Raw genomic sequence first — 15,941 nt, 5'->3', positions numbered from 1 at the left:
GGACCTGCCGCCAAGGTCGGTATGGGAGACCCCGACCCGGCGTTGGTGGTGCGGGGGAATCCCCAGCGCTACGGCGGAGCAACGCGGGGCCCCTCTGAAACCATTTCCTGACCTCCCGGACTTTTATACGCACAGAGGCCTTGGGACCACGTCTGCTTCCAGCGCAGCTGAGGAGCCAAGCCGAGCCAGCCGTTCTCTGCAAAAACACCCCGTGGGAAACCACGGCATAGCCTCATGGGTGAGCACGGTTTGGGGGGTCCAACCCCAGCCGCCTGCCATCGTTGTCCATCTAGACTGTCGCCCCTGGCTCCGAGGGCAGCAAATGTTGACAAGGAGATGTGCTGGCGCTGTGGGTTGTCGTCCCCACTGGCTGCCATCGCTCATCAGTGGCACGTTGTTGGGAGAGGAACCACCGCGAAGTGCTGCAGGCAGGGGACCAGAGGCTAGGAGATACCACAGCCCTCTCAGAGCTGGAAATGGGGATTTAGCAGGGATCTGCCAAACAACCAAGGGTCTCCATGATGCAAAAGACTTTAAAAGCCATGAAAGTTACTGGAAATGGAAAGTATGACATCATTATTGGGCTACTACCTGACAGTGTCGAGCTGTTCCCTAACCTATATTTTTTAGTACTTTTCCAGTCTAAAGTGTCACCTTTTAAAAAAAAAATAATTTCCGGGTCATTTAAGAGCTGCTAAAGTGATCTTCCATTCCACAAAAAGTATGGTGTTTCAACAACAAGCAAGCAGGTTATAGTTTTTTTCAACATTCAGGAATTCTCGTTAGTAAAGTATTTGCATGTGGCAGCTCAGTAAAAATGAAGTGTTTTCCATATGTCTGGAGGATATTGTCCTGGAATTGTTTACTGCTGCTCTCCTGCTGGCTAACAAAGGATGGATTTTGCAGTATTACCTTTCAGCAAGTGATTGAATCAGCTGGGGAGGGAGGAGGAGGATGGCGGAGTTTCTCCCAGAAATACGGGAAACGTGAATTACCCAAAGGAACTGGTTCTCGTGCATGATTGTGCCTCCGCTCACAGTGTAAGTGTGTCACAGCACAGGCTCCATGGGCTTCTTGGAATGTGTGTCTTGGCTCGGGCTCTGTGAAGCCTCCGCTTACTCATAGGCACTGGTGGCTTTTTTATTTAAGACAGCAGAAGAAATGTGGCAGAGTTTTGCAAACATGAACTGGAGGTCATCAGAATGAGATGCCAACCACTCAGCATGATATGATATACAGATCATATAATTTCTTTGTGAGTAAAAAAAAAAAAAAGACCATTAGCAAACCACACGTTCAAACCATTTAACAGAACATCTCAATCATGAACGAGGAATTTACACTTTTTGGCAAAACCATCATTTTTTGTGGAGTTACCAGCATTTCTGTATTGGTTGAGTTCCTATTTTATCTCTTTTTCTTAAATAAGAGCTGAGATTTTAAGGGAACAGAACACATCTGTGCACTGGTCTGTTTAGAGACCTGCTTCAACTGGCTTGCAAATAAAAAAGTGCTTTATCTGATTGTTCAGCACTGCCAAGCTTCCTTCCAATGCCAGAGCCGCTTTGAGGTGCCCCTGTTGCTGTTCGTGAGGATCCATTGTAACAGCATTCATTTTCTCCTCTGACAGACTCTTGTCTTTTCAGTTTCCCACCTATAAGATCAGTAAGTAAAAGTGAGTAAATGTGGGGCTAAAATTCATGCCAGTAGCAAAATTAACACAGATTTCAAAATGGTTTGGGTCATTCACATCACTTTATCTTTGAGAACTGATTTATTTTACATTGGATATATATTCTCACCGTGTTCCCAGGATGTTATTCAGTGGTCTCAGTTTTGATGCATAATGCTAAAACTCTGTATTTATTTTGCTCCCTAAACTTCTGGAGGTCAGCGTTGTTTCTCTTTCAACCATAACAATCAATCAGAGCAATAAATTTCATTGCTTTTCGTCTGCACGTCTATCATTTGAGCATCCCAGGTCCTGTGGGAAAGAAAAAAAAGTAAAACAAAAACACAGATAGGGAAACATTTGTTTTCTGTTTCAACTACATTAAATCTATTAATATAGCAGAAGTTTTCAATGTCTGTTGTAGAGGTCTAGTATCATGACTAATTTAACAAGAACCGGACGCTACATTTCTGGGCAACTTCTCTGAACACTGGCTGCCACTCTGACTTCCCTAGCACGTTTTTCTCCAGCAAACATATTCGAAGAATGAGTTTCACTAAAAAAAGGGGCAAACACTCCAGAAGCTTTTCTATATCACTGATATTCCAGGGAGCAAATTTCATTCTTTAACTTGACAACATAATACTTTACATTTTGAATGTTAACTGTGAGGCTCTAATTTTTTGTTTTGCAACCTTGCACTGAAGGCTAGAACTGGAAAGCCTGCAGGGACCATCTGAGCTTAGCTAGATTTTTTTACATGTAGATAGCATCAGAAGCAAAATAATTGAATGCTGCTGCTTGAACAATCAACCTTTTATTACTGAACTACCAAGAGAGAAGAAGGTGGCCCATTTTCTGTATTTTAAATTAACCTTTCAAGGGAAGGATTAGTGAGGCTTTTAAACACCAGTCAAGATTGTAACCTCTGTTTGTCAACTACTATCACAAAGTAAATTGTGATTAGAAAAAAAATATGTAATTTGGTGAAGCTTTTCAATGTAAATGTTTTAGTAAAAGCAAAACAGCTGATACAAGTGTTACCAGGTTTCTAAGTAAAGGGCTTATTTCTGAACATCTTGATATCTTATTAACAGATTCTTCCATTTAAGCTGGTTTGGTTCTCAAATCCTGAGGTATCAACATTTTTGAGATGACTGATTGAGCTCTCTAGAGCTACCTTCTTAGCAACAATGCGGCCAACTGGAAGTGCTAATTAAAGTAGACTCACAGGCCCAAGGAGCGGAGCGGACTGGAATTTCCTGAACTGGTTTTCTGTTTTTGAGATACAGCTTCCCTTCCCCCCTCCCAAATCCTAGAATTTTCAAATGTCAAAGTCATTCAGACTTTTTTTTAGGTAAGTAAAACAAGTAAACATAAAAAGGAAAGGTGATTGAGATTTTTCACTGGTCATCAGCAGATTTCAGTCACAACAAAAACTTACTGTTTTTAAACCACCTAGGAGTGATCTAAGAAAGCTACGGGAACTTATTCTGAAGAGGGCAAGAAAGGAATTGTACTTTCCGTGGAACCCAGGTCATACATAAGGAACATGGAGTCATGTCGGATATCCAGGACAAATATTCTCACCCTTGACATCCCACTGTGCTAATCTGCGGATGAGGTATTTTTAGTTAGCGTTAAATCAAGAAATGTTTGGAATATTTCCTAATGGCTTTTCAGAATCAGCAAAGCGTAGGCTTTGAGCTACAAATGTATTTAAGTAAATAATTAATAACATATATTACTCTTTGAGTACGGCTTACGACCATACGGAAAAGCTGATTTATACTAACCCAAACCAGAAATACTTGATTTGTACTTTGGTAGTGACATGTGCTATAGGCATGCCCAATGATCAATCAAGGCAAATGACTGTGTATGAACCGGTATTTTGCAAAGTAAAGATGGTTTTCATGATTGACAAACTTGGGTCTTCTAATGTTGCTGCAACAGAGAGAGAATAGATGAGATGCCCATATTTTCAAAATGGCTATTTTTCTGCAAATCTGTAGAGGATCAGTATTTCTATGTGGGGTTACTGAATGTGAGGCTGGTTTGGTTTTGCAGCTTGGGCACTCCAAAATTAACAAACATAAAATCAATACCAATTGAAACTACAGTCCGAGTAATGACAGTGCATGGGATTTGATCATCAGATACATTAGGTTGCTGGAAAATGCAAAGTTTAGCTGTTTATGTTCTGTACTCCTTTTCTCGCAAATATTTCTTTCTTTACGTGATGTTTACGTGAATTATATGGACAAAGGCCTGACTGTAGACACACAGACATTTTACCTGCCAAAAAGCTGTCTTAGAACATATGCACTGCCATACAGAGAATTAACTCCATGCTGTGAACAGTAATATACTGACTTTAATCCCCCCCCCCCCACACCCCCCATTTTAAAACCCATTATCATGACATTAAGTAAACTGTTTGGTGATAGAGACTGTGTTAAGAAAAGAAATCACAAAGTATATAAGCCATGTATTTTCTGTGCATTAGCCTTTCACCAGCTGTTTTATCTGCTCTGGGAATCTAAAAATCCCTCCCAGCCCTGAAACTCAACCATGTCTTAGATACTGCGCTGAGGAAAAACTGCTTACTTCCCATTATCATGACATTAAGTAAACTGTTTGGTGATAGAGACTGTGTTAAGAAAAGAAATCACAAAGTATATAAGCCATGTATTTTCTGTGCATTAGCCTTTCACCAGCTGTTTTATCTGCTCTGGGAATCTAAAAATCCCTCCCAGCCCTGAAACTCAACCATGTCTTAGATACTGCGCTGAGGAAAAACTGCTTACTTCCTCCAGAGCCGATTTGTACTTGGAAACACTGTCCCTGCACGCTGTACACATATGCTTAACTTCAAGGCAGAGAGCACATCTACTCAAATTAAGATAAGAGTTCGTAGTGAGAAGTGTGAAGTCTATGTACAAATCTTCTCAGAATGGGAGTTGTGGTTTTCATCAGGGACCTCAAATCAGTAATGCAGCTGCAAGAGTATGCCCATATTGTATTTCACAGGCTGCTTCTCAGCTGCCCTCAGCTGTCTTTCTCTACAGTGAGCCTGCAAGGACAGCTTCAAACGCAGCTGGTAGCCATGCCTTCTCGCACGTGCACATCACAAGTCACCTGAATACTCGAGAGTGTCCGGTGTCATGTTATGTGAGGAATGAGCTTATTCTGCTCCTGAGCGTGTCCAGGCAGGCTGTCCCTGAGGCACACTCAAATACTTTAATTGGGGTCACCAGTCCACCATAGATCTTTAAATACTACTATGCTACAAACACATACTAGAGATTACAGTACTTGAGAATATAAACGTTTCCACTGAAGAAGTTTTCTACTCATTAGGGATGGTGCTTGCCTAAGTGTTTATGTGAATCACAGCAGGTAATGTTTATACAGCACCCAAGCCCAGTGCAAAACAGCTGGAGGAAAAAAATTCACCTTCAACAATTGTCAATGCCATATTTGTTTTTAGATAATTAATGAAAGACTGAACAATTCCACCGTGGTTTCATCACAGCATCATCCATGTTTAGGGAGAGAGTTTACAGCCACCTCATAACTTCTGCCATCGGCTTCCTTGCAGGCTTTATTAACAGACAGCTATCTTGCTCTGCTGTGGTTGGTACAACACCCTGAAACATGCCCAAGACCTAAAGCGTGCCTTATATTATGCTAAATTATTAGGAGGTGACTTGAGCTTGCTGTGTGCATATATACACGGAGAGAAGACATCCAGTAGCTGGCAGGCAAAAACCTAATAAGATACCATGGCTGGAAGCTAAAGTTGGACAAATTCAGACTGAAAATAAAGCATCTTTGTTGTTTGGGTTTTTTTTTTAACTTATCTTTTTAATACAGCATAATTAGCTATTTGAATAATTTATTAAGCAAAGCAGTAGACTCTCCATCATTTTAAATCTGTAATTCAAAGCTATGGATTTATTTAAAATATACTCTACCAAGCTTACACTGACAAATTGTGTGGTCTGTATTATACAGAACATGACAAGAGATGACGGGAGTGATTTGAGAAACCACAGAAATTAATTCCAATCAATTCCATAAAGCTACGATTTTGTTAATGCTCTAGTCACCCAGCTGTACAATATACATGCAGTACCAATGCCCGACACATCACCTCCTTGTCCTGAAGCAGTAGCAGAATAAAGGATCTCACAAAATCTGGCTGGCTGGGCCATGCCTGGCCAGTAGTTGGGTAATGCAAGTGCTGTACAGGGAGAATCAGTTTTATGCAGGTGGGCTGCAAGGTTTGAGGGTGGAAAATCCTCATTCAGAGAAAGAAAGGCGGCCAGTGGGCTGACTGCAGGATCTGCTGAGAAAGGCGGCAGCTGGCTGGGGCGAGGTACCAGAGTGTACGTGCTCTGTCGTAGGGGGCTGAAGTGCAGGAGAGGAGAACTGGGAGCCTGGCAGGGCACCGACCTAAGTGTTGGAGGACACAACAGTGGAAGGAGAAGGCAGAGAAATGCAGGCAGGTGTTTTACTGCTCTTCATACTGGTTTGCACAGCCGTTCTGTTAGTATGGGGTAAAGACATTTGACATCTATCCATTAACAGAAGGAGAGCAAAATGTTAACAGAGGAACACATTACACCACGTAATGGTCTGAAATCTCCAAGTGACTGAGCGATATGGTATCAGTATTTTCAAATCAGCAGTTTATCTTTGCAAGTAGACCAGTGCCAAAAGACTTCTGTGAACACAAAGAACAAAATGACCCTATTATTTGTATTCATAGAACAGTCTTAGCTCTGAAACAAAACAAAAACAAAGAAAAAATCTCCCTAGCACAAAACACAGTCAAGTTCAACTCAAAGCAAGACACAGAGGTGCAGGCACCGGTGTTTTAGAATATACGGAACACTGCTCATGTCTATAAATAATTATTGGATGCTCTCATAGCATTAGTGTTACAGATATGCACAAAACCAGCATGCAAAGCTGCTGATACCTGGTAAGTCTCGTGTCAGTGCATGAAAATGTCTAATGTCTATAAATAATTATTGGACGCTCTCATAGCATTAGTATATGCACAATGCACAAAACCAGCATGCAAAGCTGCTGATACCTGTGTCAGTGTCAGTGCATGAGAAAATAGCTGCAGTGATGCAAGGCACTTAGTGCATTCTTTGGTTCTAGGTTCCTGAAAACAACTATTGGAAGAGAAATAGGAGCCTGGAGAAAGAGGAGATAAATAGAAGAGAGAATGTTTTTTCTATTATGGCTGCATGTATTTATGGGGAACAGTGTGTTGCCTGTTGCCAGTCTAGCAAAACCTGCTGGGATTTTTAAATGAATCAGAAAACCAAATTTTGTTAATTTTCTCAATTCATTTAGTCTGCTTTGAAAATTGCAGGCTTTGGGCTGTGCGAGAACAGTGCATGGATCAGACTATAGAGCAGTCAGGGGATGGATGATGGGCTGCCTTTTGGAGGGACTGGGATTTCCTCAGAACAAAGGCTTATCCCATTTATGACATGTCTTGAGAAAGCTTATCCTGTCAAGTCATTTATCACCCTACTAACTAGCTACGGAGCACGGATAATGCTTCTTTGCTAGATCAGTGAGGGAAAAGAGAATTTCAGAAGAAAGGAATTTTCATTTGGTGATTTTAGGAGGTTGGGAGAAGAGCTGATAGGAGTTAGGCTATCTAAGCTCTTTGAACCATGAGAAAAACATACCGAGAAGGATTTTACTAAATGCTCGTAGTGCAGCTAAAATACAGCCTTTCTACTGAGGGCAACCTCGTCTCATTACCTAGGTATTTAAATTATATGAATTGGCACAGCCCTGTGGTTTGCAGTATAAGATTTGGAGTAAGTAGAGGATGCTCTGAGATGGATGTGGCTCTAATTACTAACATTGAGGTGAATTAAGGCCATCCTATATTTGTGAATGTCTGCTTTAATGCTAACTGTGAGACAATTCTGACATGAGATGTGTTATAACACAGATGTCCCCATAAGCCCCACAATTAAAAAGCTTCGTTTCCTATGAACTTTGAGGTTGGCTCACCTTAATGTTCAAGAAAGTTCAGACTCCATTGGAAGTACTCGCTGCAGTGGGGTTTGTGTAAGGTCAATCTACTCCATGTAGCTTTTTTCTACTAAGAGGGTATTCCTATGAACTTTGAGGTTGGCTCACCTTAATGTTCAATGAAGTTCAGACTCCATTGGAAGTACTTGCTGCAGTGGGGTGTCAATCTACTCCATATAGCTTTTTTCTACTGAGAGGGTATCCTCAGTTAGCACGTTTTCTTGGCATGTACAAGAATTTGACATCTTTTGGTACTCTTCTACTTGGTCATGTTCAGCTGGAATTGACCAACAGGTTAAAAGACTGTGAAGGGAGATGAGGACAGGTAATGTGATAGCTTAACCTTCATCTCCTCGGCACATCAGAAAACTGGTTTTATATATATATATATATAAAAAAATATACGTATACATAATCACACATACATACACAGACATAGCTATATAATTAAAAGAACATCTCCTAGACCCAGACAATTATTAAAAAAAAATAAAAGTAGTCACTAAATATAACAAATATATGATCTTACAAAAGCAGCGTGGGTTTCCGAATATGCCAGTCAATTTCTTACTTGCCTTCCTCACAAGGATTCAATCAGAGGCTCAGGAAACAAGCTGTATCAGTGTGTACAAATGAAGGTCATGCATCAAACTGCTGTGCTTTCTTTTTAAGTGATGTTGTGATTACTTGAATTCAGTGAAGTACTAATCAGGGAGGTCATATTTTTGAGATTCATTGTTCAGGCAGGCAGTACAAGGAAAAACATCAAAGTTAGCAAGGATATATTCAAACCAGGTGTTACTTTGATGAAATCTGAGATTATTTCTTGCATACAAGCGTCCCTCTTGTGCTAGAAGCCTACTTTTATGGGCTGTCTGAATTCACTAGTGAAGGATTTCTTGATGTAATTCACAAGTAAGAGAAATACGAGTAAGGGGATTACTTAAGTTCATCAGTGCTGAAATGCAGGATTTAATAAATTATCTTCATAAATAGCAATGAAAAACACTGGGATATTTTAAAGAGTATTTCAAGGTATCTATCTAATCGGAAGATGAGTTATAGGTGACATCCTCCAGCCTGCAAAAGTATTCCCATCTGTAAAGCAACCGCGTGTAAGGCAAGCAGCAGGAAGAAAAGAAAACACAGACAGAAAAAGGGGAAAAAAAAATGCTGGTGAAGGCACCTCTACTACAAAGACAAGTATTCAATCATGTCTTCTTATAAGAGCATAGAACAGGAGCTGCGAGGACGCATGACAACTGCCTCTCTAGGAGAGGGGAATGGAGGGGTAGCAGGCCCACAGCCTACATCATCTGAGTGCGAGTGATACAGTTCAAGTTCACCTCCAAATCTGGGGAAGAGAAGAAGAGGCAGGACTTGAAGAACTACATCCCCCACATACTTGCTCTGTATGTATCTCTGCCTTGAAAAAGAAACCGTTATTTCACAGTATTTTGTAAATGTGATTGAAAATAACTTATAGCAAGCAAGCGTGAGCCCTAAGATGGGTGACAGTGAGCGGCGTAGTCCTTCCATTAGCACTGCACAGAGAAGCAGCCCTTACCCTGTGTGTGTGGTAGTGAGTCCCCTCACATAAGTTCTGCTAAAAAAAAAAGCCATCGTCACATTATAATCAGCCAACAATACTGGCCTAAAGCAGATGCACTAGGCTGTGTTTGCTCAAAGGTGGTACAGAAAACAAAAAATTTGCCAACCCAAACCACCGCCAACCCCCAACACTCCAAATCTGTATTAAAATGCATATTAAGATCAGCTCTTTCTTGAGATCTGCCTACTGGATTTCAATATATTTTACTAATCACCTCAAGCCAGATAATGCTTTTGAAAGCAAAGTAATCTTTCTAAAATTCTATCTAGCTATGCAAAGACTTGTGACTGGGTAAGCCCAAGAAAACTGCACTGAATAGAGATAAATCATATGTCAACACTAATACTTCAGAACTGAAAGCGGACTTGAAAATTAAGCATTTTCCCTGTTCAAGTGTTATCTGTGCATGCATCTCCTTTTTTAAAATGTGAATTTCACACACAGAGCAAGCAGTCCCAGGGAATGAAGTTGCCTGTTCTTTAGAACATGTTCAACCAGCAATCCCAGGAACTTCCTCGTAACAGCCCAGCTGAAATGCTTTCACCCTGATGCAAGCAGGCTGCCTTGAATAGTTTAGGTTCCCTGCTTATTTACCCTATAGCTTCTGCGACAATAAGCCACATTGTCATTTTTAGTGATGCATTCAAGGAGGGACTCATCCAAGGCCTCATTACCTGGTGCAAGAGTTCCCAGTCATTATAACATAATGAGTTTTAAATCAGTCTAGTCCAACTCAGTAATTGAAACAAGGCACCTGGAGCTGTGCTTCTCAAATTTTCCCATACTGGGCCTTTCCACTCTATTTCCTAAAAACCATCTGTCCATCCAGTCTGGACCTAACTACTGTTCCAACATTAGAAGAGCAGAGATGTTTAAACCTCCCGGTATTTGCTCATCACTCCTTGGATGCTCCCCTGATTCAACCCACGTGCTGAGATGACAGGTTCTGTCTAAATGCGATCATTCACAGAAGTGCTTCTCGTGCCCCCATCACCATAATATTTGATAATTCACAGGTCACGTAACCAAGTCCCCTGCTCTTCACTTTAGGACTGATTACAGCGGCAATGAGAGAACCAGTGATGCTGGCTTTGTGCTAGTGGAGAGCTTGTACACAACACACAAGTTCTCAGATGGAAGGAACCAGCAAGATTTCCAGCCCACTTGTGGGTCAGGACCTATTTTAGATGGATAAAAATACATCAGGAGTCAGGAGTGTCCCTGGAGTGTTCTTGCTCAATTTCTAATCATTTCACCTCAACCTCTGGTAACACCAGGCTACAGCTGCTAATAGCATCATAATTATTTGGTTGTTAAGATCACATAAAAAACTTTAATAGCCAGGGTTGTGGATACCTTGCTATTACTAGGGCTCCCACTTCTAGCTCTGAATCTGCAACTGCAAGAAAGAAGGAAGAAAATTCCCTCAGAATTTCAGGAAGAACATTTTGAGGAGCTTTGCTTTGAGGGCCTCTCTCTCACTACTTAGTCAGACCTAATCCTGCCCAGTTTAGCTCTGAGAAAAATCACAAACTGCTGAAGAGGTAGACAACACTTCTGATTATTTCTCACTTGTTAAATGCAGCGTGTGCAAGAAAGAATGGGGGTCCTTACCCCAAGGAGGTTGCAATTATTTCTTTGACCACCTCTTGCTAGGCTTTCTCATGACTATCTCTGCATTTTTCTGAACTCTCATGATCCCACTGCAAAGTGAGTAGAGTCCGTATTTCCTCTGTATAACCTGTCTGGAGTGCATGAACAGCATATTTTTCTCATCTCAAGAGTTTCCCATATCTTTCTTGGGAGAGTGGTACATGGAAGGGAGGGGGAACTTCAGCAGCAATTGTTACATCTCAGTGCATTTTGATAATACCGAGTGTGCTTGTGAAATCTGTCTTGCACTTGAGCAGCTGCTAAGTTCTCTGAAGACACATTTCCCAGGTTTTATTTTTGAAGAGAACATTGCTGCACTAAGTTGTTACCACAAAGCCGTGCCTGGTACAGAATGACAGGACAAAAGGGGCTCGAATCAACTCTCAACACCTTTGTCTTCACTCTTCCTCTATTTTAGTGCATGTTCTTGCATTACCAGCTCTTGCACTGGTTAAAACTGACTTGGTCTCACTCCCTATTCTCCAACAAGTGCAATATTCTCAATTCAGTTCCCTCTCTCCTCCACACATGGTATATACAAGTTACACTTAAAAGGGTTTACCTATAGGGTAGGCAGTCCAACCGCATTCCATGCTCTTCTCTCATTTCTAATCTGGTTGCTTTCAGACAGCTAATTGTGCCTGCTAGGAAACACCTCTGCTGCTCGACAGTGCCCAGCACCGTCAAACCAACCACATGGCATTTTAGAAGAAAAGCCACACCTGGAAATTGTCATACTGGGCAACTGCACATTGCTCTGCCAAATGGTTATAAGCAGCCGAATTACAAGTTTTAGAATATATCTGTGAATAATGTATAGTCATGTATAAGTTGGAGACAAAATTTCTGAGAAAAAAGTATTATTTGAATGAGTATGGTAATGAAGTACGGTACACATAAGTGTAGGATAATGTGGCTCTAGAGTAGGAATACACTAGAATCAAATTATGCAGCTTTTGTTAAAAAGTTTAAGGAGTCCGGCTGGGTGAAGATGATCGTTGCTAGCTACCAAGATTTTGGTGTGATCACATATTCTAGAGACTTAAAGCTGCCTGAGCAACTACACCAGGGAATACCACTAAGAAAAACATGAGCTTCTGCTGTTTGAAAACAGTGAATATATGAATAAAGATGCAAGTGGCAGAAGGATTAAACCCAAATGAAAGTTTGGAAGATCTTATTCCACACTTAACCTCTCTATTGGGCACCAAACATAAGACGAGGCTAATGCAGAGGGCAGTATCCTGATTTTTTTTGCCGTGCTGGCTAAAGCCCTGGGAGTAACGAAAGGTATTCCTTCTCTATAGTAGCCTACAGCCTGAAAAAAACGCAGATGAAGAAAACCGGAGGATAAGACTAAACACAGACAAGGGAAGACTGGCACGACTAAGTGCTACTGCAATTACCACCTAACTTGAAGCTTGGGGAAGATTATGCTGATGAAGTCTACATTAAAAAAACAAAACCAAAACCGAAAACGAAGCATCTCTGCCACATTCAAATGCAACTCTGCACAGTAAGTGGAAGTTAGAAAAATCCCTAAACTGAGTTTAAATACACCACTAAAAACACTTGTACAAAAACTGGGCTTTAATCCAAAGCACAGGCACAGCCAAGGCTGTCTCTGCTCAGCTATCACAATACAGAGCAGCTTGCTTTGAGCTCGCTTTGCTAAAATGCTTTCAGGTGAGTATCTTGAGCCTTCAAAATCATGTATAACAATACATGTTGGTTTATCCTTGATGCAACAACATAGGGAGTAGGTACCACAAAAAAAAAAAAAGCATGTTAAAAAAAATGGCTTACAGTTACTGAGAAGCTGTGATGCAAGTATTTTGTGTTTGAAGTTTGCATTTTAAATACTAGCTAATGCTTCATAAATGTCTCTATATTACTATTTACATAGATCAGGAACCCAGCCAGTGCTTGCTAACAGATTTGGCTTGCTTTCCAGTTCTCTCCAGCCTTCAAAAAGCAAAAAAGCAAACTAAAAATCCCCAAGGCTGTACTTTCTGAGCCCACCACATGCCTGTGCTCAGTAATAGTCAAACTGAAAGATATTCACTAAGTCCTCACAACAAACTACTCAGAAAGAATCTATTACACTGAGAGCTGAAGTTTCTGTAACAAGAATGTGATGCGGTAGTTTGCAATTTTTAAAATGGGGTTTATAATGAACCTGGATTCGGAGAAAGAAAGGGCAAACTAGTTCAATTAATGTCATTATTATTATTTTCACCGAAACATGGAATATGCACTATTTTTTACAAACGTGGCATTTCAGAGCTTCAATGTCCGGTAGCGTAGATGTGATACTGTTCCCCTAAAATAGTAGCAATGTTTTCGATTAACCCAAGCTGACTTACTGCCATCCCAGAGACTGTAGGATGGCCTGGAAGAGATCTATGCACTAGCTTCACAACTGAGCAGCTTTAAATGAATGGATGGACACAGCTGGTGCAAAGGCAGCTCAGCATCAGTCCTCCCAGTGGACTTGCTAAAGCCTGTGCAAAATTCCCAGCCCCTTACAAGGCTTACTTGTGCACACAAACGTTCAATAAAAGGTAGGTAGGGGTTTACCTTATAGGTGAGCATAATGCGTGTGCGTGCACACACCTCCTTTTGATGTGAAGAACCCTTCTTAAGGTTCACTACGAAATAGCACATACAGGTGCAGCTACATAAAGACGAGAGGGAAGCTGGAATCGGTATGAAGAAAAGCTGTAGGGTGAAAGACACTAAATGACTGCCATCCAGCTAAGAAAATGAAACAGGCAGTGTAGCGACAACAAGCAGCACTAACATCACAGGGTGCAATATGGATTATATTGAGCAGACTTTGGCAGTTACCCCCACCTAAACAACCAAGACTGCTCACAGGTCAGAGCTGTGCTTTATTTATGATTCACCAATTCCTTCAGCATGAGTTACAAGAAGGACATATATTTGAAAGCAGTAATTCATGCTCTTTTTAGTAACTTACTGAAATAATCAACGTACGGTTCCCAATGCTCCCTACAATTACCCTTCCCAGCATCTCTCTAAAACAGATACTGTAGGTAATAGGTAAATATAACAAATAAGTAAATTCAATTTAGACATGGGGAATGCCAACAGAGATACCATTCTGCTGGGCATCACCCTACTGTTCTCTTAAAATCCAGTTCTGCAACTTCTTTCAGTAAGAGCAGGACTAGACTGATAGATTGAGAGTATCTGAAAGTCCCTACTGAAAGCCTATCGGCAGGAATCTGAAATCAAGTTAGAACAGACTGATAAGAGAACTAGGTTTCATTTAATCTGAATGCCAAACACGTCTCCTTTGCACATGCTGGGATTGAAAGCAGATACTCTTCTCATCCATTATTCAAAATAGAAGCGTTACCTTTTGGTGGTCAGATTTCCATCAGCTTGGCAAATCATCAGTAAGAGCAGGACTAGACTGATAGATCGAGAGTATCTGAAAGTCCCTACTGAAAGCCTATCGGCAGGAATCTGAAATCAAGTTAGAACAGACTGATAAGAGAACTAGGTTTCATTTAATCTGAATGCCAAACACGTCTCCTTTGCACATGCTGGGATTGAAAGCAGATACTCTTCTCATCCATTATTCAAAATAGAAGCGTTACCTTTTGGTGGTCAGATTTCCATCAGCTCATGGCAAATCACAGAAAACTCCATGCGGCCAGGAGACAGGCAGAAGAGAAATAGTTTTACACTTTCTAATAATATGAGGTGCTACGTGTTCTGGGACAACATTTTATTTCAGCATTAAGCAGCCCCTGTGATATCTATGTACTTAATTCATACGACTCCAGCCTTACAGTGAAGTCCAGGCTGGGAGCGTTATGAAGAAGCATCAGCACAGGCCACTGGAAACTGACTTCTCGTCTGCCGTGTTTCATGTATCTCAGGGCCAGCCTCAGTGTTATTTACAGTCAGACGATCAAAGACACTCAGCCTGTAAGCAGTGATTTAGTGAGAAAGCACCACCCCTTCAGAAGATAATGCCCATATGAAAGAAACGTATCCATCCTAATTATCTCGTGATGGTTTTTACTTTCCTGTTGACTCAGACTTACTAGAATGAAAGGCCCTGTGGATGGTATGTTTTAGATACCCACGTATTTATTCTACTAGTTGATTTCACGCACCCTTAAAATAAATGCAATTTTGAGCTAAAAGTACAACGAGAAATGACCTAATGGCTGAAACTCTGGCTTAAAATTAGGAATAAAATGCATCCAATCACAGGTTTGCTGGGCAACCACCTCTACCTGTCTCAGTATCCCTATTTATAAATAAGGAATTAGGACATTGCTCTCATTTTATGAAATGCTTTGGGGCTTTCAGGTAGACAGTTCATTACTCTGTTCATCAAAAAAACCCCCATACTTCGTTTATAGTATGGTGCCCCACAACTAAGTAGTAGACCTTCCTGTCCCTGGTTAAACACTTGTGGCACCTCCCACCCCTTTAGCTGATGTAAAAACTGACAAAGCTGAGCACAATGTGCTCTCATCATTTTCCAGGCTCTTGCAACTTCCAAGATGCAACAGAAACAAGCATTGCTGGATGCACATTACAGGACCCCAAGTGATGCTGAAAGATCTCACAGCCTATATTGTCCAGGAGCTCAGGTAGCGACTGTTGGCCTGTACTGGGAGGGTCTTAGACGTCTAACAGGCTCGGCAGGGCCTTGGGCAGAGGTAATAAGGTGTTGGGTGTTTTACAGCAAGCTCGTTCTCTGTGAATCTACAACACGTGCATCTGGTGCTGAACTATAACCATCTCTGAATGCAAGGAACACAGCGTGAGACAGCTGCGGTCATACAGAAACCTAAGGAAATTCAGAAATAAATGGGAAGAAAAGTAACTTCAGAGCAAGCGGAATTGGTCACTTACCCACCAGTGCCCTCCAGTGGCTCA

This window comes from Aptenodytes forsteri, unplaced genomic scaffold (assembly GCF_000699145.1).
Source record: "Aptenodytes forsteri isolate BGI_AS27 unplaced genomic scaffold, ASM69914v1 Scaffold9, whole genome shotgun sequence".
Taxonomy (NCBI): domain Eukaryota; kingdom Metazoa; phylum Chordata; class Aves; order Sphenisciformes; family Spheniscidae; genus Aptenodytes; species Aptenodytes forsteri.
This window is presented reverse-complemented; position numbering follows the sequence as displayed.